A 21,301-nucleotide genomic window follows, 5' to 3' on the forward strand; every position below is an offset into this window, starting at 1 on the left:
AAGAACACTCCATGCTTTCTTGATTCTGTAGATGTGTCCTTTTGTTGTGGATGTATGCTCAAGATGCTCAAAAGCTGCTTCAATGGAGGTGGGTAATGGCAAATTGGTAGCTTTGTGAGCTCTCAATTTGGCATTATAAGGGTATGGTTGATGGCTTTGGTTCTCAAAATAGCATGGTAAATTTAGCTCAAAGATTGTTGATTAAATGGCTTGGGATGGGATTCAATTTATAGGCTAAGGGGTAGAGAGATGGAGGGCTTAGATGCAAGGATGGATGAAGGCTTAAGGAGGGCTAGGATGCACTCAAAGGAGAGCACATGGATTGTGCTTGTTTAGCACCAATGGGAAGGTGACACTTGTCACAAGGAGGATGAGTGTGAGAGGGTAGGGTAAAGGGTTGGTTAAAGTCACGATGAGTGGGGTTGAGTATGTAAGAGGGATGTAAGAGGAATGAGTGTGGAAGAGGGAAGAGTGTGGAAGATGGGTGTAAGAGTCATGAGTGGGCTTGTAAGAGTCTTTATGTTTTGTAAGAGCACTCATGACTTAGTGGTTGGGTTTTTTTGAGGGGAGACTTTGGTTTGGATTAGGAAAGTCTTAAACTTGTTTAAGGAATGTGACAACATTAGGGGGTGGATTAGGCTTGGGTTTAGGATTAGATTAGGGATGTTAGAGATGTGCAAGTTAATGAGGGTGGGTGAGTTAGTGGCTAAGCTTGGTTAGTATGGGTGGATGGGGTGGATTAGGCTAAATGGAGGATTAGAGATAGGTTAGGGGTTTTTGAATTTGAGGATTTCATTTATCAAATAGATTTATTTAATAAATGGGGATTTTTGGAATTAGATAGAAGAATATGATTTAATTGATAAATAATAGATTATTTGATTTATCAATTAGGACTATAGATGATTAATTAAATTAATCAACTAGGGGATGACAAAGGATTAATTAAATAGAAATTTAATTAATAATGCCTTTTTAGATAACTAAATAGGATTACTAAAATAGTGTAATCAAATTTAGGTTTCTACATTTTGCCCCTCTTTGACATAGTGTTGAGACAACACTATTTCAAAGAAGTTTGAATGAAGACGACATGAGGAAGATGTTTTAGCAACAAGGTTGCCCCAGTCTCGGATAAGAAGAGGAGAGACTAGACTTAGATGATGCCCCCTCAAGAAGGCAACGGGGAGAGAAATGAGGCTCGACGACTTCTTGAAAAGTACAAGAAATTGAGATGAGCTGAGACGCAGGTTGGCGAAGAGAAGGGGCTGAATTAGCTCAAACTCTCACTACGGGAGAATGATAAAGGGAAATCAGAGGCACAATAGTAAAGCAAGCTTAAGACTTTCCAAGATTGGGGGGGGGGAGATGGAGGAGCGGAGCGCTATAAAAGGAATCCATTGAAGCTTTTTGAGCGGGGGGATACTTCAAAGAGAAGTACCACCATGTATTTGAGCACTAGATTTGCTATAGGACTATTGGTTAATTGCCAAGGTTACCAAGAACATTAAGGCCTTTTCACCAACCGTCCAGAGGACTGACGAACTAACTCAGAACAAACACACAAGGATTGCCCCAGTATCACACATGAATCCCAGAGGAAGCAGCGTGGAAACGACACTAGGTAACCCACAAGCAGAAAAAGAAAACAAGCAAAAGACCTGATCAAGACCTTACGCTCTAATTGCCCCATTCGCAGCATACCATGATATGGAAGATCATGGCAACCTTGAGGAGGGAACAAGGAGATTGCTTGGAAAAGATATTTCAAGACCCAAAAGGGAAGATCCCAAATCAAAAGAAAGTGAAAATCCAAAAGAGAACTGTTTGCCAACGAGATGGGTAGGACGAGGTACTAACGGACCAAGATCAGACATGAGGAAAGCTATATCCTACAAAAATCTATCAGAGAGCACCTAAGCTGATGGATCTGGATGAGTGATGCGTCTGGCAAGCTGAACTAAGAAGGATAACACTTTGGTGATAGGAGATCTAGCTAAAGGATGCATTGGAATATCTAACCAAGGTGTGCGATGTGTGCAAGATGTTGACCAAGGATGAACTAACATGAAAGACGGATAGATACAATGATACTAAGCTAAAAAGGATGTATAAGCTGACAGACCAAGATATGTTACAAATGGACAAGTTTGTTCATGTTTTGGTTTTTTGTGAGATGGAAATGTTTGTGAAGGATGGGATGTCTATAATAGTTGATAGGTGGATAGGTAGATGGTTTGTGAAAAGCTTAAGGAAAATGGGATTCTGTGTGTGCATGTGATAGGATACACGCTAGGATACAAGATTATTTACAAGCTGGAATATGGTACAAGCTTTGGACAAGATTTGGATATATACAAGGTATGGTACAAGATTTACAAGGTATAATACAAGCTTCGGTACAAGATTTATAAGTTGTACAGGAGGTATTGACAAGCTCCATCAGATTTTGGATATTTGATTGGAACACCAAGGGAACAAGCAGGTGTTTTATGGGATGGTGGGTGGATGGATGAGGGATAGGATAGTGATAGATAATGGATTAGTCTTTAGCACACAAGGCACCTGAATTACCAGGTTTTCACCAAGGTACCTATCCAAGGCGCTTGAATTGCCAAGTTTTCACCATTGGACGCTTATTTCTCTTTACTATTTTTTTTTTGTATTTTTTCAAAAGCTAGGTATACCAAGGATCTTCAAGCATAGAACTTCTTGAGATGAATGATGTTAGTGGGATCATTCAAGAGTTCTCCTTCTGGTGTAGATAATTGATAGGCTCCGGATCCAAAGGAGGTAGTAACCACATAGGGACCAAGCCATGTAGGTTCAAACTTGCCTTTCTTTTCTCGATCTGCTTGGACTTTCATATTTTCTTTGAGGACCATGTCACCTGGCTGAAAGTGTCGTGGGAGCACCTTCTTGTTGAAATTCCTTTTGAGACGAGTTTGATAGACTGTGAGATGGTCATAGGCTTGTTGTCTCTTTTCGTCTAAGAGATCTAGCTGGGTGAGTCGAGCTACTCTGTATTCTTCATCTGAGATTTGCCCTCGCAAAGATATGCGTAGTGAGGGAAGTTCAACTTCTATAGGTAATACCGCTTCAGCACCATAGACTAGGGAGTATGGAGTTGTGCCTGTGGATGTACGGAAGGAAGTTTGATAGGCCCATAGAGCCGAATTTATTTGAAGGTGCCAATCACGGCCGGAATCATTGACAACTTTCTTTAGGATTTTGAGGAGGGTTTTATTAGTTGCCTTTGCCTGGCCGTTACCTTGTGGGAAATATGGGCTAGAAAAGCGGTGATGGATGCGGAGGGAAGTGCATAATTCTTCCATGTTGAGATTTTCAAAGTTACCTCTGTGGTCAGTGAAGATGGTGGATGGGATGCCGAAGCGACAAACAATGTGGTACAAGATGAACTTGGAGACTTGAACTCCTGTAGCTAAGACTAGGGGGACTGCTTCCACCCACTTAGTGAAATAGTCTGTAGCTGTTATTATCCATTTATGTCCATCAGATGAGAGAGGTGTGATAGTTCCAACTAGATCAAGGCCCCAACAAGCGAAAGGCCAAGGTGGTGCAATAGGCTGTAGATCCTGTGCTAGAGCGTGCACAAGATTTGCATGCTGTTGACATGGGAGACACTTTCTGACAAAGTCACAAGAGTCTTCTTCAATGGTAGGACAATAGTAGCCTGCTCTAAGGATTTGTCGTGCTAGGACAATACCACTCATGTGGGCACCGCAAAGTCCAGAATGTACTTCTTTTAATGCCATCGCGGCCTCATTTTCATCTAAACATCAAGAGAGAGTATCGTGATAACCTCGACGATATAGGGTATTGGCTATGATAACATAGCGGGATGATTTTCGGATGAGGTTTTGGCGTTGGGTACGTGTGAGGTGAGGGGATATGATACCATCGTTAAGGTAAGCGTGAATTTCATGGTACCAAGGGGATTGGGGACCAACCAAGATACAAACACGGTTTGAATCCTCATTCGCATAGGCAGGTGTGAGGAGCTGCTCAACTAAAAACTCATACTGCGTAGCTTCTTGGGGAATTTCCAAGAGCGAACCGATAGTGGCCATGGCATCTGCTGCCTTGTTCTGCATTCGAGGCACTTGTGTAAACTGAAGCTTTGTAAAATGCTGGGTCAGCTAATCAACTAGCTCTTTGTAGGGTAATAGCTTTTCATCTTTGGTTTGATATTCATTTAAGACTTGTTTGATGATGAGTTGGGAATCACCAAAGACTTGTAACTCAGTGATATTCCATTCTGCAGCTATCTTTAATCCTGCTACAAGAGCTTCATATTCTGCTATATTGTTGGTGCTAGGGAATTGTAGCTTGAAGGCTTTTGGAATGTAATCTCCTTGAGGTGTAACTAATAATATTCCTGCCCCTGATCCATGAGAGGTGTATGAGCCATCAAAATAAAGCTTCCATGGGGGCTGTTCTTCAATTAGGCAGATATGCTCATCTGGAAATTCTGTGAGCAAAGGATATGCATCTACTAGAGGTGCATCAGCTAGGTGATCTGCTATAGCTTGCCCTTTGATTGCCTTTCTGTCCACATACTGGATGTCAAACTCACTTAGTAGCATAACCCATTTGGCCAAACGGCCTGTAAGTGCTGTTCTGGAGAGCATATACTTGAGAGGGTCAATCTTGGAGACTAGTTGGATGGTATGACTTAGCATGTAGTGGCGAAGCTTTTGAGTTGAGAAAACAACTGCCAAACAAGCTTTTTCCATAGGAGTGTAATTGATTTCATAACCAACTAGGGTTCTACTGATATAGTAGATGGCTCTCTCTCTCTGCTATAATCATCATGTTGTGCTAGAAGTGCCCCTAGAGTAGTAGGTGTTGCTGATATATACAAGATCAAGGGACGACCAGGAACTGGTGGAACCAAGATAGGGGGATTGGTGAGATATTGCTTGAGCTGATCGAAGCTGCACTGACATAAAAGATCCCACTTGAAGTTCTCATTCTTCTTTAGCAAGTGTGAAAATGGTGTACACTTATCTGCAAGTTGGGAGATGAAGCACCGAACAGATTGAAGTTTCCCCTGAAGAGAGCGAAGCTGTCGCAGTGTCTGGGGAGGAGGCATGTTTAAGATAGCCTTGACCTTTTTGGGGTCGATCTCTATACCTCGTTTAGAAACTATGAAGCCTAGAAGCTTGCCAGATGTGACCCCAAAGACACACTTCTTGGGATTTAGCATGAGATGATATTGGGCCAACCTATCAAAGACTTTCTCCAGGTCAGCAAGATGATCCATGAAGGTGTGAGATTTGACTAGGATATCGTCCACATAATCCTCCAAAATGCTATGGATAAGATCATGGAAAATGGCTGTCATAACTGTTTGATAGGTAGCCCCAACATTCTTTAGGCCAAAAGGCATCATGGTGTAGCAAAAGGTTCCCCAAGGGGTAGTGAATGCTGTCTTATGCTGGTCCTCTTCTGCAATCTTGATCTGATTATACCCAGAAAATCCATCCATAAGGGACAGAATTTCATGTCCAATTGTAAGATCTACAATCATATCTATGTTGGGCAAGGGAAAATCATCCTTTGGACAAGCTTTGTTAAGATCTCTAAAATCAGTGCAAATTCTGATGTCACCGGAAGGCTTAGTGATAGGGACCATGTTGGAGATCCATTCTGAGTAGTCAATAGGTCGGATAACCTTAGCAGCTAACATTCTTTCTAGTTCAGCTTTGACTAGTAATGCCACCTTGGGGTGCATTTTTCTAAGCTTTTGTCTGAAGGGCTTGATCTTTGGATCGACTGCAAGATGATGAACTACAAGCTTTGGATCAAGTCCTGGCATGTCCTGATATGACCATGCAAATCGGCCAATGTTCTCTCGTAAAACCTCAAAGAGGAGGTCAGCTTGGTCTTGTGATAGGGATGCAGCAATGTGAACAATTCTAGGGATCTCTGAAGAACCAATGTTGACTTCTCTAGTATCCTCTATTAGAATAGAAGACACCTCTGGTCGATTATCTTGAGGAGGCAATACTAAATCCTCATGTTCTTCTTGTGGCTCTGGATTTTCTTGCTGAGGGGTTCTCTTCACTGCCTTAGCTAGTCCCAAATTTACCTTAGTTCTAGTTTTGGGTGTATCGAAACTAGGTTGGGGATTTTCTCCAAAATACCCCTTGGGATCTAGCTTGTAGATGTAGGCAGAATCTGGCTTTGTCTTCTTATGAGGAGTTTCAGCTCCCATGAATCTTAGATGTCCTTCCTCTGATGCGAACTCATCAATATGTATGACACTTGGTTGGTCCCAACCTATGAGTTATGGATGAGCAAGTGGTAGGTCAATGAGATGGATGGATAGTTCTCAGAGAACAGAGTCTCCTAGGAAGATTTGGTCTGGGATATCGTCGTAGGCTCTCTTTTCAACTTCCTCAGGAATGTCTTCGATTTCGACAAGGTCGCGGTGGATGTTCAAAAAAATGTGACCATTCTTGTTGGTGCCCCCAGTTGTGGGTATGCCAAAGCCAAGACCTGACTTTATTTCCCAATCATTTGCTTCAATGGGACATTGCATGCCCCTTTCTTCTGGTCCTAGTCCACCTCCTTGATAGTTCCATTTTTTAGTGACGAGCTTATGTTGTTGGGGATACTTCTGGCTGAAGTGATCAAGGCGTGCTTGATTTCTTGGAGGTGCATCCTTATGTAGCCAATTGTTGATATCTGGAGTGAGCTCCTCATGAAGAGGGGTTTTTGAGGACACAAAGGTGGTTGGGCCAAAATGTTTGTATCGAGGAGGTGGAATCTCCTTAGCTTTGTGATATGTTGGCCGTCCATGGGTATGTGGATCAAGTGGGATTGCTCCGACAGCAAATGCATCTGATAGACTATATTCTCCACATCCTTTGTTGTTGATCTTTACAGTAGATAGGGTGGAGGCAAGGATGGTTTCTGCGTCATTACAAGTGTGGGATGAGCTGGCGATGGCTGTGCCGATGTCTATTCCAGGGCAATGGTTTGTATATGAAGCTTCAACCGCATTGCAGTAAGCAAAGGGTTCTGGATCGGCATGGATGGTTACCTCAGAGCCTTGATGCGGAAATTTGATGCACTGATGGTAGGTGGATGGAACGGCCTTCATAGCATGAATCCATGAGCGATTGAGGAGGATGTTAAATGGTAGGTTTAGATCAACAACATGGCAAACTGTCTCTTGAATGACTAGCCCAACCTTGATTGGTAGAAAAATAGTCCCTTCTGTGGTCCTTTCCAAGTTGTCATAAGCTTTGATGGTGATAACCTCACTGATCATATCTGCCTCAGTATACCCAGCTTGTTTTATGAATTTTAGGGTACAAATGTTCAAGGCTGATCCATTATCTATCATTACTCTTTTCACGGAAAAATTGGATACCATGATGGCTATGCGAAGCGGAAGGGTGTGATTTGGCTCAACCGCGGGTATGTCGGTGGGTTTGAAAGATAGGGCACATGAGGATGAAAGGTGTCCAACAAGATTATAAAAATCAGTAGCATTGATATCAGAAGGGACACGGGATTCTATGAGAGCACTGTCAAGGATGTCTTTGTACACAAGACTAGTGCGGAGAAGGTCTAAAATGGATATTTGGGCTGGCATGTTCCCAAGGTGTTCCAAGATATTGTACCAGCTTTTTGATGGAGCTGATGGTGTTGATGAGACTGGTGGGCCTGCGATGTTAAATCGTGCTCTTCGAGTGGTGACCGCACACTCATTGTCTAGTCCTTGGATATTGATAACATTGACAGAAGGCTCTTTCTCAGATATACAACCGATAAGGCTACCATAGTCTATATAGGATGAAGTGTGGTCATTGTTCTTCCCATGCTGTTGGTTTGGCTGGCGGTTGTTGGTGTTGTTTTGGATAGGTGCTTTTCCAAGATTTTGGTTGTTGTGTGGAGGAAAAGCATTTTGATAAATCTGTAAGCCTGCATTGGGAGAGGTTTGGGCACCAACAGTGATTTCCTTCCGATCAATGAGGTCTTGCACATAGTCTTTCAGTTTCATGCATCTGAGGGTGGTGTGACCGTTTACCCTATGGAACTTGCAATACTCATTGTCCTTGTACCATGCAGCTTTGGATTGGCTTGGATCAATTTGCTGGGTAGGAGGAAATTTGATGAGGTTTTCCTTAGCCAATTTCTCAAAAATAACATCCAATGGCTCACCAAGGGGTGTATAGTTTCTAGTTGCAGGTTGGAATCTGGGCTTTTGCCCTGCAGCTATATTGATGGCATTAGCTTGATTGTTAGACCCTTGAAAGTTGGGTCTTGTATTGTGGTTTTGATAGCTTTGGTTATTTCGTTGTTGGTAATTGGTAGCTTGTTGGTTGTTTGTTTGATATGATGGGTTAGACTGGTTTTGAGAAGGACCAACGATATTCACATGTCTGGTGTCAGTAACCCCATCTGTTGCAACATGCTTGTTTTTGTTCCAATACCTAGACTTGTCATTGGAATGTGATTAATTTTGGTTGGCCTCTTTGTAAATCTTTACCACACCATCTTTGATGATTCCTTGCTCAAGGATCATTCCTTTCTCTTTGATATCCTTATAGGTCTGCAAACAGTTCATGGTCATGTGGTGAGCCAAGCTGGGATGTGCATTATCAATAATCATTTTCACCACATGGCGTTCTGGCAAGGTGCAGGATATGCGGGTGGTAAGGGTTTGCCATCTTTGCAGGTATTTGGCAAGGCTTTCTCCACCTTTTTGCTTGGTGTGGACAAGATCAACTATTGATAGCTCTGTTTCAACAAGATGGGCATATTGGGCTACAAATGCCTCAGATAATTCAGCAAAGTTTTTAATTGTGCCATAGGGGATTCTATAAAACCATTCAAGAGCTGGTCCAGCCAAGCTTTTGGGAAAAAGGCGCAAGAGGAAGACATCATTGTATGCCACGTCCTGGCAATGCATGTAAAATTCTTTGATATGTGTGACAGGGTCTCCTTTTCCTCTGAATTTGTCAAATTTAGGTACCTCAAAGTGTTTGGGAAATGGTGTCGTGGTAATGGCTCTGTCAAATGGGTAAGGACACACATTCTCAAACTTGAATGTCTTTGGATCATTCCCTTCTTGGATGGCTTTCAGAGCTGTCTTCATTTGCTCCCACTCTGAATTGATAGGTGATGGTTGGGGTGCCTCCAATGTAGGAGTGCCTTGAGGTAGGTATGTGCTGGATGGGGCCATTGAATATGGATGGTTATGAGGGATTTGCTGATAGGGATTGTACATTGTTTGGGCAGTTGCATGGTGGATGACGGGTTGTTGAGGGGGAGGTGGCGCATATTGCTGCATGTGCTGCGAGGCTTGCTGTTGATATGTGATTTGAGGTTGGGATTGAGGAACATAAGCTGGTTGTGGGGTAAATGGATTTCTTTGTGGAGGTAAGGTATAAGATGGTTGTGAGGCTTGGGGAAAGGATTGGAGGGCTTGTGGGGTTTGACCAATATATGTGGGTTGTGCCCCCATTTGGGATGGCATCTGCAAATAATTGGTGGTTGGCTGGGGTGGTGGATTACCTCCTAGAAGTGGCATTGAAAAGTAGTTGGTAATTGGAGGTAATGGATTAGTTGGTGGTGGAGGTGGTGGGAATTGAAAGCTTGGGAATGGAACTGATGGGGTTTGATAGCTTTGTGGCTGGATTTGGAAGCTTGGTAGAGTGGTGGTGGGAGCTAGGGTCACTTGGGAGCTTGGTAGAAGATTGGCAGTAGCTTGTGGGTTTTGATAGCTTTGTGGAGTGAAGGTAGTAGCTTGTGAATTTGTGGCTGGTGGTATTGAGCTCCCAAGACCTAATGGAAATGATGGGATTGTGCTTTGGGCTGTGGTGAACAAGCTGGGGGTGATGAAAGGTTGATTACTTGGCCCCATGGGTGGCATCCCTATTGTATATTGCTGAGGTTGGCCAAAGATGTTAGCACTGATTTGGGAGATGGGTGGATTTGGAAGGCTAGGTTGGGGAGCAGTAGCAATAGTGAAGGGGGTGAATGGTGAGGTGTTTTGGGTAAAGGGGGTCTGGAGCGAAGAGGTATGAACCAAGGATGGAGTGGTGGTGGCTGGGTTGGCTTGCGGCATGGAGATTTCAACTTGGGTGGATGATGGTATGTTTGGGTCTGTTGGGTCATATGGATTGGCTGGAGGCTCTTCTTTTGGAATAAATTGAGGATAATTTGGATCATAAGAGCCTATGGGTGGTGGCAGCTGCCCAAACAATGGGTGAGATGGATCTGATAATGGAGGGGGTCTTCCAAAGTCAAAGGTTCCTACATTGTCCCTTCGAAAATTAGCCATGATTGTCTCTTTGTTTTTGTCTATAATGGCGTTTACCAATACTGCATTTCCTGGTTGGTTCATGAAAGCTTCAATGTCAGTAGGTGATGGCATAGCTGGCTCTGGGCTGAAGGATGGCTGAGTGCTCAAGGGGGGTGAGGCTGTTTGATCCAAATGATAGGGCTCCATTGTTTCTTTCTTCTTGGCTAAGCGAGTGATGGGTGGCATGAAAAATGCTCCTAGGGATGAGATGCAATAATGCTGATGGATGCAAAAGGGGGAAGGCTTTTCTATGCAAATGATTTCCTAGGTTGAGGCAAAGCTATATGAAAAAACCTAAGGAGGATTGGGTTGGGGATTCTAACTTCAAAGATATGTTGTCAAAGCACAAAAGGTCTGCTTTCCTATGTGCAAGCTTGGTGGTGATTGTGTCAACTTAAGGATAGACTGATGATCCTTTAGGAAGAACACGAGATTGACCACTTGTGAATCCCAACCTTTAGCTCAAGGTGATGAGGGATAACAAGTGACAAAGCTAGATTACCCTAGACAAAGCTATTTCAAAGGGATAACCTTGGTGAGATTGGTGGATTTGGAAGATTTTAGGAATGGCAAACTTTTAGCAAGGTGACAACAATTTTGAAAGCTTAGATGTGAAGATTTTGGATTGCTGGCTAGATGGTTTGATTCTAAATGATATGGATGAGCTAATAATGCTTAAGGGGATAACCTAAGATGGCTGGATTTTCTACAAAGATGACTCTAAAGTGAAGCTTATCCAAGAAATGTGGAGAAACAAGGGTGTCTAATCATAGAAATCATGCCTAGTTGGTAAGGCATAAGCAGGATTAACTCCTGGATGTTGGCTAAATTTGATGGTGCGCTCTAACCAGGCCTCTTGAAGTGCTTCGTCGGTAGCTTTGTCCTCTGCTTTGTGGAGTTTGGAAATTCGTGGGCTTGGTGTTATTGCTTTTCTCTTGGCTGAAAGTTCTTGGTATGCTAGAGATGGCTTGAGTTTGACCTTGTGAAACTTCTGTTTGGGTTTGGGTTGTTCCGACATAAATTCCTGAATCTGCTTGGCTTTGGGAAAAATCTCAGTTGTTTTGCTTCAACTTGTTCAACTTCCAAAATAGGCAGTGACTACGCTAAGTGTTCCCTAAGCTAGGATTGACCAAGTTTGGCAAACATTCATTCAACAAGTAAAATAAAAACAAGCAATAGATAGGAACACCCAGATAGAAGTTTGTGGTTCTCAGAATGTGGTACTTGCGCCAAGGAGTGTGTATGTTCTACAAATGTTTCGATCAGTCACTCCAAACACATTAACATCCTAGATGGTTTTCTGCAAGGTAGACAATTGGTTTAGCTAGGGAGTCTTCGATATATGCAAGGTACGTGAGGCCCAAATCCGTAGATGAGACCAAAAGGATGTCACACAGCCGAGAGGAGTGGTAACCCACTTCTCCTCTTTCACTTCTCAAGGGTATAAAGTTCCTTGAGGCTTAGCCCGAATGAAAAAATCTTGATCCCAAGAGAGATGTCTTTCGATTCACCTCCCGATTCTTATACTCCGCTGGAATGCTGGAGTTGAGATCGTCCAAGGGGTGATGAAATCCCCAAGCAGGCCTCCTAAAAAAGAAACAAGGTTTTGGATCCTAATCTTATGCACCCAAGATGGCCTCGAAAGACGACAAGGGGAGAGAAGACTTGGATGACCTTGGGCTAAAAAACACACTTGTTCTTTTACCAACTGACTCTTATGTGTGCTAATCTAGACTTTGCAAACACTCATGTTTAATAGACAATGTTCAATTCCAACTTGAAGCGCCAACAAAAGTAAATCGATCGAAGAATGCACACAATAAGAAGAGTTAGGGTCAACAAAAGCAAACTCGTGCGCCCGGAGGCCCTCCACGTCAAGTATCGATTAATTTTCTTTAAGGAATTCAAGATTGAGTGTGAGTTTGTTTTAAGCCCAAAACAAAAGTGTGTGAGATTCAATTTCAAGCGCGCGCCCGGAGGCTCTCCACGTCAGTTGTTGTTCAATTTTAGTTCCCAAACTTGAAGTGTGATCGATTTAATCTAGAGTTTTGACCATTTAAGAATTTTGATAAAGTTAAAGCAAACGTTCAAAGACCAAGTGAGTGAGTTAGATTGTGGAACATTTAACACCTTTTTCAAGTAGACCCATCCCCATAAATGGCGCTGAGATTGCAACCAATGGTTAATATTTGATGGGTGATTAGAAAAGAGGTGAGTCCAAGGAACTACTCAAATTGATTTTTGTAAATTTGTATTTTAACTTAACAAAGTTTCTTAAATGTCCAAAAATCCAACTTTACCTAGATTGCATGTGAAAAAGAGATTTGTAATGGTTAATTGATCCTTGGCATTCAAGATTGGATTTTTTTTGTTTTAAGCATGCATTCCAAAGAAAGTTGATTTTAACCCATGACATTCAAGAGTGTGTTTTTGAGCAACATTCATTCAATGAAAAATGTGTTTGACCATTCAAGTTCATTTTGTTTTTTTTAGCAACATGCATTCAAAGACAAATGGTTAAACATTCAAGTTCATTTTTTTTAGCAACATGAAAACCTGCAAGAAACATGGTTAGTGGTTCCATATGTGCTCCAACCTGCAATGAGACAAAAAAAAAAAAAAGCAATTTTAGTTAGTTAGCCAAAATCTTCAAAAATGAGAGCTTAACTATGGGAAATTTTTTTTTAACTTTTTTTGTTGTTTTTTCTACGCGTAAAAATGCTTAAAATGGTCTAAATCCTACGGAACCACTAAAAGTCAAATTTTGATTTATACTCTTTTTTTATTTTTATTTTTATTTTTATTTTTTTATTTTTTTATTTTTTAGCTACAAAGTGCAGAAATAGTAAAGCAGAAATAGAACATAAGCAAGCAGAGAACACAGTCTGCCAAAATACGAAGATGCTGAACTACAGAGGCGCCAAAATATGAAGAGGACAAAACAGATTTGCAGCACAGAACCCAGGTGACAAGCAGAGATGTCGATTTTCGCAGACGCGGATTTTCGCAGACGTGGATTTTCGCAGATGTCGATTTGCGCAGACGCGGATTTTCGTAGATGTCAATTTTCGCAGACGCGAATTTTCGCAGAAGTCGATTTTCGCAGACAAAACAGGTTGCAGACGCCAAAATCGCGCCAAAAAAAGCTGAAAAATGCAATTTTTTTTTTTAGATGGTATTTCTTCTTTCTAAGTGCGTTCTTTAACCTACAAAAACAAGCAAAACACCCTCACAACACACTCAAACAACAGAAAACATTAGATGGTTAGAAAAATGACATATAGATGAAAATAGATGATTAAATGACCCATAGTGGGGTCCCACCAGGCGTGCCAAAATGTAGAACCAGAATCAGTATGCAAAGAACATTAACAAATAAAGTAAACATTCACAAACCAAAAACTAAATTCACATATATGCTTAGACAAAGAAAGCAAACAAGAAGTGCAAACCTCACAAGAAAGAGCACTCCATGCTTTCTTGATTCTGTAGATGTGTCCTTTTGTTGTGGATGTATGCTCAAGATGCTCAAAAGCTGCTTCAATGGAGGTGGGTAATGGCAAATTGGTAGCTTTGTGAGCTCTCAATTTGGCATTATAAGGGTATGGTTGATGGCTTTGGTTCTCAAAATAGCATGGTAACTTTAGCTCAAAGATTGTTGATTAAATGGCTTGGGATGGGATTCAATTTATAGGCTAAGGGGTAGAGAGATGGAGAGCTTAGATACAAGGATGGATGAAGGCTTAAGGAGGGCTAGGATGCACTCAAAGGAGAGCACATGGATTGTGCTTGTTTAGCACCAATGGGAAGGTGACACTTGTCACAAGGAGGATGAGTGTGAGAGGGTAGGGTAAAGGGTTGGTTAAAGTCACGATGAGTGGGGTTGAGTATGTAAGAGGGATGTAAGAGGAATGAGTGTGGAAGAGGGAAGAGTGTGGAAGATGGGTGTAAGAGTCATGAGTGGGCTTGTAAGAGTCTTTATGTTTTGTAAGAGCACTCATGACTTAGTGGTTGGGTTTTTTTGAGGGGAGACTTTGGTTTGGATTAGGAAAGTCTTAAACTTGTTTAAGGAATGTGACAACATTAGGGGGTGGATTAGGCTTGAGTTTAAGATTAGATTAGGGATGTTAGAGATGTGCAAGTGGATGGCATTAATGAGGGTGGGTGAGTTAGTGGCTAAGCTTGGTTAGTATGGGTGGATGGGGTGGATTAGGCTAAATGGAGGATTAGAGATAGGTTAGGGGTTTTTGAATTTGAGGATTTCATTTATCAAATAGATTTATTTAATAAATGGGGATTTTTGGAATTAGATAGAAGAATAGGATTTAATTGATAAATAATAGATTATTTGATTTATCAATTAGGACTATAGATGATTAATTAAATTAATCAACTAGGGGATGACAAAGGATTAATTAAATAGAAATTTAATTAATAATGCCTTTTTAGATAACTAAATAGGATTACTAAAATAGTGTAATCAAATTTAGGTGTCTACAGTAAGTACCTAGCCACTAGCTATGCCTTTTGATGAGGATATTGCTGAAACTCTCAATTTCATAAAATGTCGAAGAAAAAATTTAAAAAAATAATTTAGACGCAATGAAAATTTTGGATGAGGCAAATATGGAATTCGAGGAGATGATGAAGAGGCTATCAGATTTGAGAGTGCAAGCTCATCGTTATGAAGTAAGCTCCAATGAATATTTAGTTATAACAAAAGTTCAACAAAGATTTATATTTTATAATCTTTTATGTTGTGAAGTAAAATATGTAATATGTGCAAAAATACTTTATTGGTGCAATTTTTTTAAAGAGTTGTAAGAAACTTTAACTACTAAATTCTTGTTATACAGGAATTTTCGGCAATTGATCCACAACTTGGTCAAGGACAATGCGGTGAGGCCAGTAGTAGCAGAGCTCTGACTGCCACTGGTAAAATAATCTTTTAGTTGACAAGTTAGAAGGAATTTTTTATTTCAAACATTCAAAACTTCTTAACTCTTACTTTTATTATTTCAGAATGTCTTTGCTAACAATGTATTGTTCAAGTCATCCAGTGCAGGAGACTCCTACGAGATTGACGGACGCCTGTACGAGATTGCCGACTGCAATGTTGGCAACAAGGGGACGTCTAGTTGGTAAATCCTTGTTTTGATATATTTGGTTTTGTGTTAATTATGAGTTGATAATATGTACTTTAATCTTGGGTGCATCACATAGTGTATTGTTTTTTTGTGGTAGGAGATGCACCATCTAGTATGCCACCAAATGCGGATCATAGTGCATGTATTGGTGATAATTCATCGTCCTTTCCTAGAGCTACTCGTATTTCTAGCACGGGAGCTATGCAGACATCATTGTTGATTGACGATAATGAATCAATGCCTTTGAAATGTCTTAAGATTCTAGGGACTTTAAATAATTATTTTTTATATTGTAATAAGGATTTTCTTGCAAGACATAAACATGATAGGAAGTGGTGAATGCAAGGGCTTTTGATGTGGAGTGATGCCTCATGACCTTCTTTAGTATGTCGTATTGTGCAAGTTGTTTAATTATTCTGGAATTCCTTTTTATTAGGGGTTTGGTAGGATCATCTGAATTATCAATGACCTTTTGTCTATACTAGTAATTCTCTAGTTTAGCAATTCGGTACATTGCAATTTCATGCTTTTAGTAGAAGATACTAACCAATTTTTCTATAGAGAACCAAAAGTGGGAGTCTTCTTTCATATTCAATATTTAGTTTTCAATGATTTCCCACATCATTTCTATTGCCTGTTAGAGTTTTAGAGTGCTCACTTTCAGCTTCACTATCTATTTTAGCAATATTTGTTTTCCATAATATTCCAGGTATTATCAGTGACAACATCAATTAAGAATGACAAAAAATGAAGGTCATGACAAGTTATATGTATTATGCACTATATTTTTTTTCAAGGTATAATTAATATAGTCACAGTACATTTTTTAGTTTCAGAACATCAACAGCAGAACCCTAGTAGAGTTTTGACTGGTTTTAGACATTTTAAAAAATTTTCCAAACTTTTTTTGGGGTCAATTTTGGTCAATTTGATCCTCCAACCCTGAAATAGATCACTAAAAAGATGAAATGTATCTCATTTTATTTATTTTTTATTCACTATGGAAAGTATTCTTTGCATGATTCATTTTAATGGTTCTTACTATTAATTATCCCATGACATTTTTTGTAGAAAACGATACATTTTATAGGAGGCTTTATGACCTCAAGCTGTGAAGATTCGGGCCCACCATACATAAAAGGTGGAACACCATAACTGAACTAATTTTATCCCACTATTTTTTTTCATATCATTAATTGGTGCAACATTTTTCCTTTCATTCGGGTCTTTTCTTATACTAGCTATATCTAACAATTTTGTGTTTTTTCTTAAAAGGTGGAACTACCAAGATCAAAAATTAAAATATGAGCTCATTAAAGATATAGAGCATGAGTTTGGTAGTAATATTTTTTATCATAAGAAATTGTTACAAAAAGCTTCCAGACATCTTAAGGTTGTGAGGGACACATATAGAAAGATCCTAGTCCTAAACTTGAAGTACGAGCGTCCTCCCTTTGTTTCAGTGAGGGACTGGAATGAGTTCATTTTGGATGCAAAGGAGAAAGAGGAACGTCCAAAAGAAAGTACACTAGCAAATCCAAAAAGGTATGCAATAGTATTAACTACTAGTACATTAATGAGAAAATTTAGGGTTCAACTTCAGTATCAACAATTTCAACTAGCTCAATTTAATCTATCTATTGATGAAAGGTATGTAATTCATATGCTAAAACAATTGCTTATAAATCTCAATCTCAATCTGGGCATAAATCCTACATAAGATATAACTGACACAATTTCTTATAAATCCTAAATTCATATGCTGACACAATTGCTTATAAATCTCAATCTCAATGCTGACACAACTGTATATATCTCAATCTAGGCATAAATCCTACATAAGATATAAATAGTGCGCTTGTAACTTCACATATAGCTATATTATGTCGTGAAAATATAGTAATGCTCAACTACATGTACCATAGTTGTATGTGTTAGCAGTATAGGTGATAAATGATATTCAGTAATTGTAATGACAAGTACAATTTTTTTGAAAAACTTTGCAAGAATTTTACTAATGGTCAGTCTCCTAAAAATAATAAGCATCACGTTCAATGCTAGAAACACAAGTTAATGACAACAATCACATTCCTATCTTTGAGGACTGACAATGACCCTTGTAGATTTATATTTATTGGTATTGTGGAGAGATGATCCAGCCTACACTAGGTAAGACAAACTATTTGAGACTTCATTTGGATGACATGATGTATGTTACCTATAGACCATGGCTAGGCATAGAGCCATAAGATGATGTCTTCTCCTAGCTAGGATTCATGTTGGTATCTTAGCCAATGAATGGCCATCTTCATTGAAGATAGAGATATTTCCACTAACCCATGTCTAGAGACAGTTTGACTATCAATACAGTATATCACAGGAGTACTGTAGTTACACTTGTTTCACCGAGGAGGTAAAGAAAGGTTGTTCTCCTAGATTGGACCCAATTAGATGCATGGAAGATTTTAGTGGCCTTACCATTTATGGGTGGGACTACTTTCTAGATGTAGTGAATGATGGTGTCATTCCCTAGTACATAGAGCATTTGGCCCCACATTCATTTCCTCATATAACTGATCCTATAGGGGTAGTTTGTCAGGCACCACACCCTGATGTTTAGCAACCACAAGAACATCCTTTGAGGGAGGAGAGACCATTATAATGGCCACTAGTAGTTCTTGTTACAATTCCTTCTCATACTGTTAGATTGGATCTTAGATCGAGCAACAATGAATAGGCACATAGGCCTACTCATGTGAGAACTCACAGAGAGATGAGCACCATGGGTGTAGTAGGAGGTGATGGCAGGAGACCTAGGGTAGAGGAGCCACCACAATAGGATGTGGGTGGAGGAGGGGATGATGACATGCCAAATTAGCCTCCACAGGTTTCACCCATAAGAGATGTATTAGCATAGACTCAAGATTCTCTATGACATGTGAGGGAGAGATTGAGGACTTCTCAGAGGTAGGTGGGCAAGTTATAGGTGCAAGTTATAGTTAGAGATGCATGACTAGCTAGAAGAGGGGAACTGTGAGATAGTAGATCTATGGTCTAAGATCATAGAGCTAAAGAGATATATAGAGTTAGAGTGAGATGAGACCCATCATCATACCTCTCGAGCTGCTCATTATTATGTAGTATATGAAAATGCAGTACCTCTAGCTCAACATGTCTCAAGGTTCTTTGATTATGCTTGAGCTTCTGATGGTGTAGTGCCTCCTGCACATGCATATGTTACTCCTCCTCCTGGTGATGAGGGGGAAGGGTGTAGTTAGGTCCATGCTATCTTTTGTTCCTTTTTGTATCTTTATATTGATCATGAGATTCATTGTATATTTGATGTATCATTTTGAGACTTGAGATATTGATAGTGCTCTGATCAACACTTAGTTTTGATCTTTTGATTGTATCACCCCTCCAACGTGTCAATGATATATATATGACACTGGATGCAAATTGTCCACTCTTAGAAAGCATTAGAATTATTGATTGTAGTTTTCCTAGTAAGATAATGGTGAGGTTCTGTTTGCCTAAATGTCTCTATTTGGAAACTGATACTCAACTTTTGGAACATTTTGCAAAAGTGAAATCGATCAAGAAAATCACCTGCTCTGATGATGAAGATTTTGCTAATGTCAAAGTTCTACAATGCTTTCCTTATTTGGAGGAGTTGTGCGTGCATTCTCCATTATTGGCCATGTCCCCTACAAGTGTAAGCATTTATGTTATTTTAATTTGCATGAAAGCATTTGTTTGCAAGCATTTAAAGTTATGAATTTTTTCTTGGAAAACACTAACCCAAATTTCATTCTTATAAATAATGCTGATAATTTCTGCTATTTCTTTCCACTCTATGAAATTTACTATTTCTTAAACTCTTATACCTTATTTATAGGATCAAAATTATGTGGCATTATTAAAGCGAATGGTTTAAACATGATCACATACTAATCTTCTTAATTTCTATAGTAAAAGTGTTAAAGTTGACTTTTTATTTTTTTCTATCCTTAATTCTTCTTTTACTGTGTGACTTTTAAGAATAGTTGAAGCTTATCTAAAATTTTTTCTATCCAACTGTCACCTTTGAAATCATTTTTTGTGGATGTAGACTATATGAAACATCCTCCAAACTATGATGTAACATTTTTGATCTTCTTAAACATTCTGAATGGTGCTCCACTGCTAGAAGCAATGAAAATAAACATAGATTAAGACAAGTCTTAAGTCGTGAGTGTTCTGCTAGAAGAATGCTAGGTAGTTCCTGTTAGTTGCTAGTTATCTTAGCAAATTAGTGGGGATTTTGTTTTAATTACAACCACCATTTATAAAATTAGTTCCATGTAGTGTGGAGGCTAAAGAAGCACTTGATGCACAAAGGTGATGTCTTTTAAATTGAAAACAAAAAAATACTTACTTTTCAGCTATGGTTAAAAAGGAATGCTACTAAAACAATCTAAAATCTGACATTCGCCCTCAAGTTTATACCTGTTGCAACCTTGGGGATAAAAACACTTTGAGTGTGGAACCTATGGATACTCTGCAGGACATCAAGAACTAGCAGGTAATGATACCAAGGTAATGCGACCAGACTCATGCCTTTCCACTAAGCGTATAGACTCTAAACTATAGTTTGAACCAGTGGTTCCTCCATGAAGCCCCTCCCCCCCCCCAATTTACCAAATATTTTGACATCCTATTCAACTAAATTGACTTATCTTTGATGGAAAAAAAATTTAATCTATAAAATCTGCTAGCTGTTTGAACTTTTAGCTTATCGTTTACTTTGTGTGACAATGGATAATATAGATTGTCAAAATTGATGTGTAATTTTATGGAGAGGCATGTCAGAATATGGATAAATAGCATGAACTCCATGGATGAATAACATGATTACACATGTCAATTAAAAGTATGATGCCATAATTTCTTTCCTTTTTTCATATTTTTGGTGGAACGTGCTACTTTATGCTAAAACCTTCATACCAATATATAATAATCCACTATTTAGTACTGATCTTTATATCTATATCATCTAACATATTTCAAACTTTTCATAGGTTGCAGGACACATCAAAGGCAACAAAGGCGAGGCTGGAAAAGGTTGGGCAACACAGACTTGGCTCTGGGGGATATTCGAAAATTAAAGCATGTGTTGTAAGTAGCAATAAATGAATTGAAAAGAAAAATTATTTATAAAATGAAAATAATTTTTTTAATTAATAAAAAAATGCAGGGTGCTGATTTTAATCTGGAGGCCACAGAAGAACACAAAAAAATTGCCTTCAAGCAAGGCTATGCAACGGTCGCTGAATGCCTATGACAAACTTCTATTGCCCCAACCGAACAGTCTCCTGCATCATGTGCACAGGTAAATATGCCAAAATATATATTAGAAATTGAATACTTGAGCAAAAATTTATTTGATAATAATGTGCATGACATTGCAATGCAACCTATTAATCGTGACACAGATCATACGCAGCATCATGAAGCCCCTGATGTGCATTGTACTATCGATGGAGGTGCTCATTTGTTATTTAAAACTAATTATATAATTATTAATACAATTTAACATCTTTAATTGAACTTGGTGTAACCTTTTTGTGTTGAGGATATAGAATCATGTCGTGCTGAACGAGTGCTGGAGGATGTTCAGACTGATCAGTAGGTAGATCATGTTGCACATTCAGGTAAAGAAAATCTATGTTTTGTTCTTTTAAATTAATTTTTTGATTTATAGTTCTTTTACTTAAATAAAACTTGTAATTCACTAATATAAAATGGTATGAATTTAACTCATGAAGTA

At 39.4% G+C, this 21,301-nt stretch overlaps 1 pseudogene; it reads left to right on the plus strand.

The window, feature by feature from the left end:
• Positions 1 to 21,301, plus strand: part of LOC149537671 (uncharacterized) — a 65,130-nt pseudogene that overhangs the window by 9,031 nt on the left and 34,798 nt on the right.

The sequence above is a fragment of the Cupressus sempervirens genome, chromosome 9 (genome assembly GCF_028749045.1).
Source record: "Cupressus sempervirens isolate cs-2001-9-10 chromosome 9, ASM2874904v1, whole genome shotgun sequence".
Taxonomy (NCBI): domain Eukaryota; kingdom Viridiplantae; phylum Streptophyta; class Pinopsida; order Cupressales; family Cupressaceae; genus Cupressus; species Cupressus sempervirens.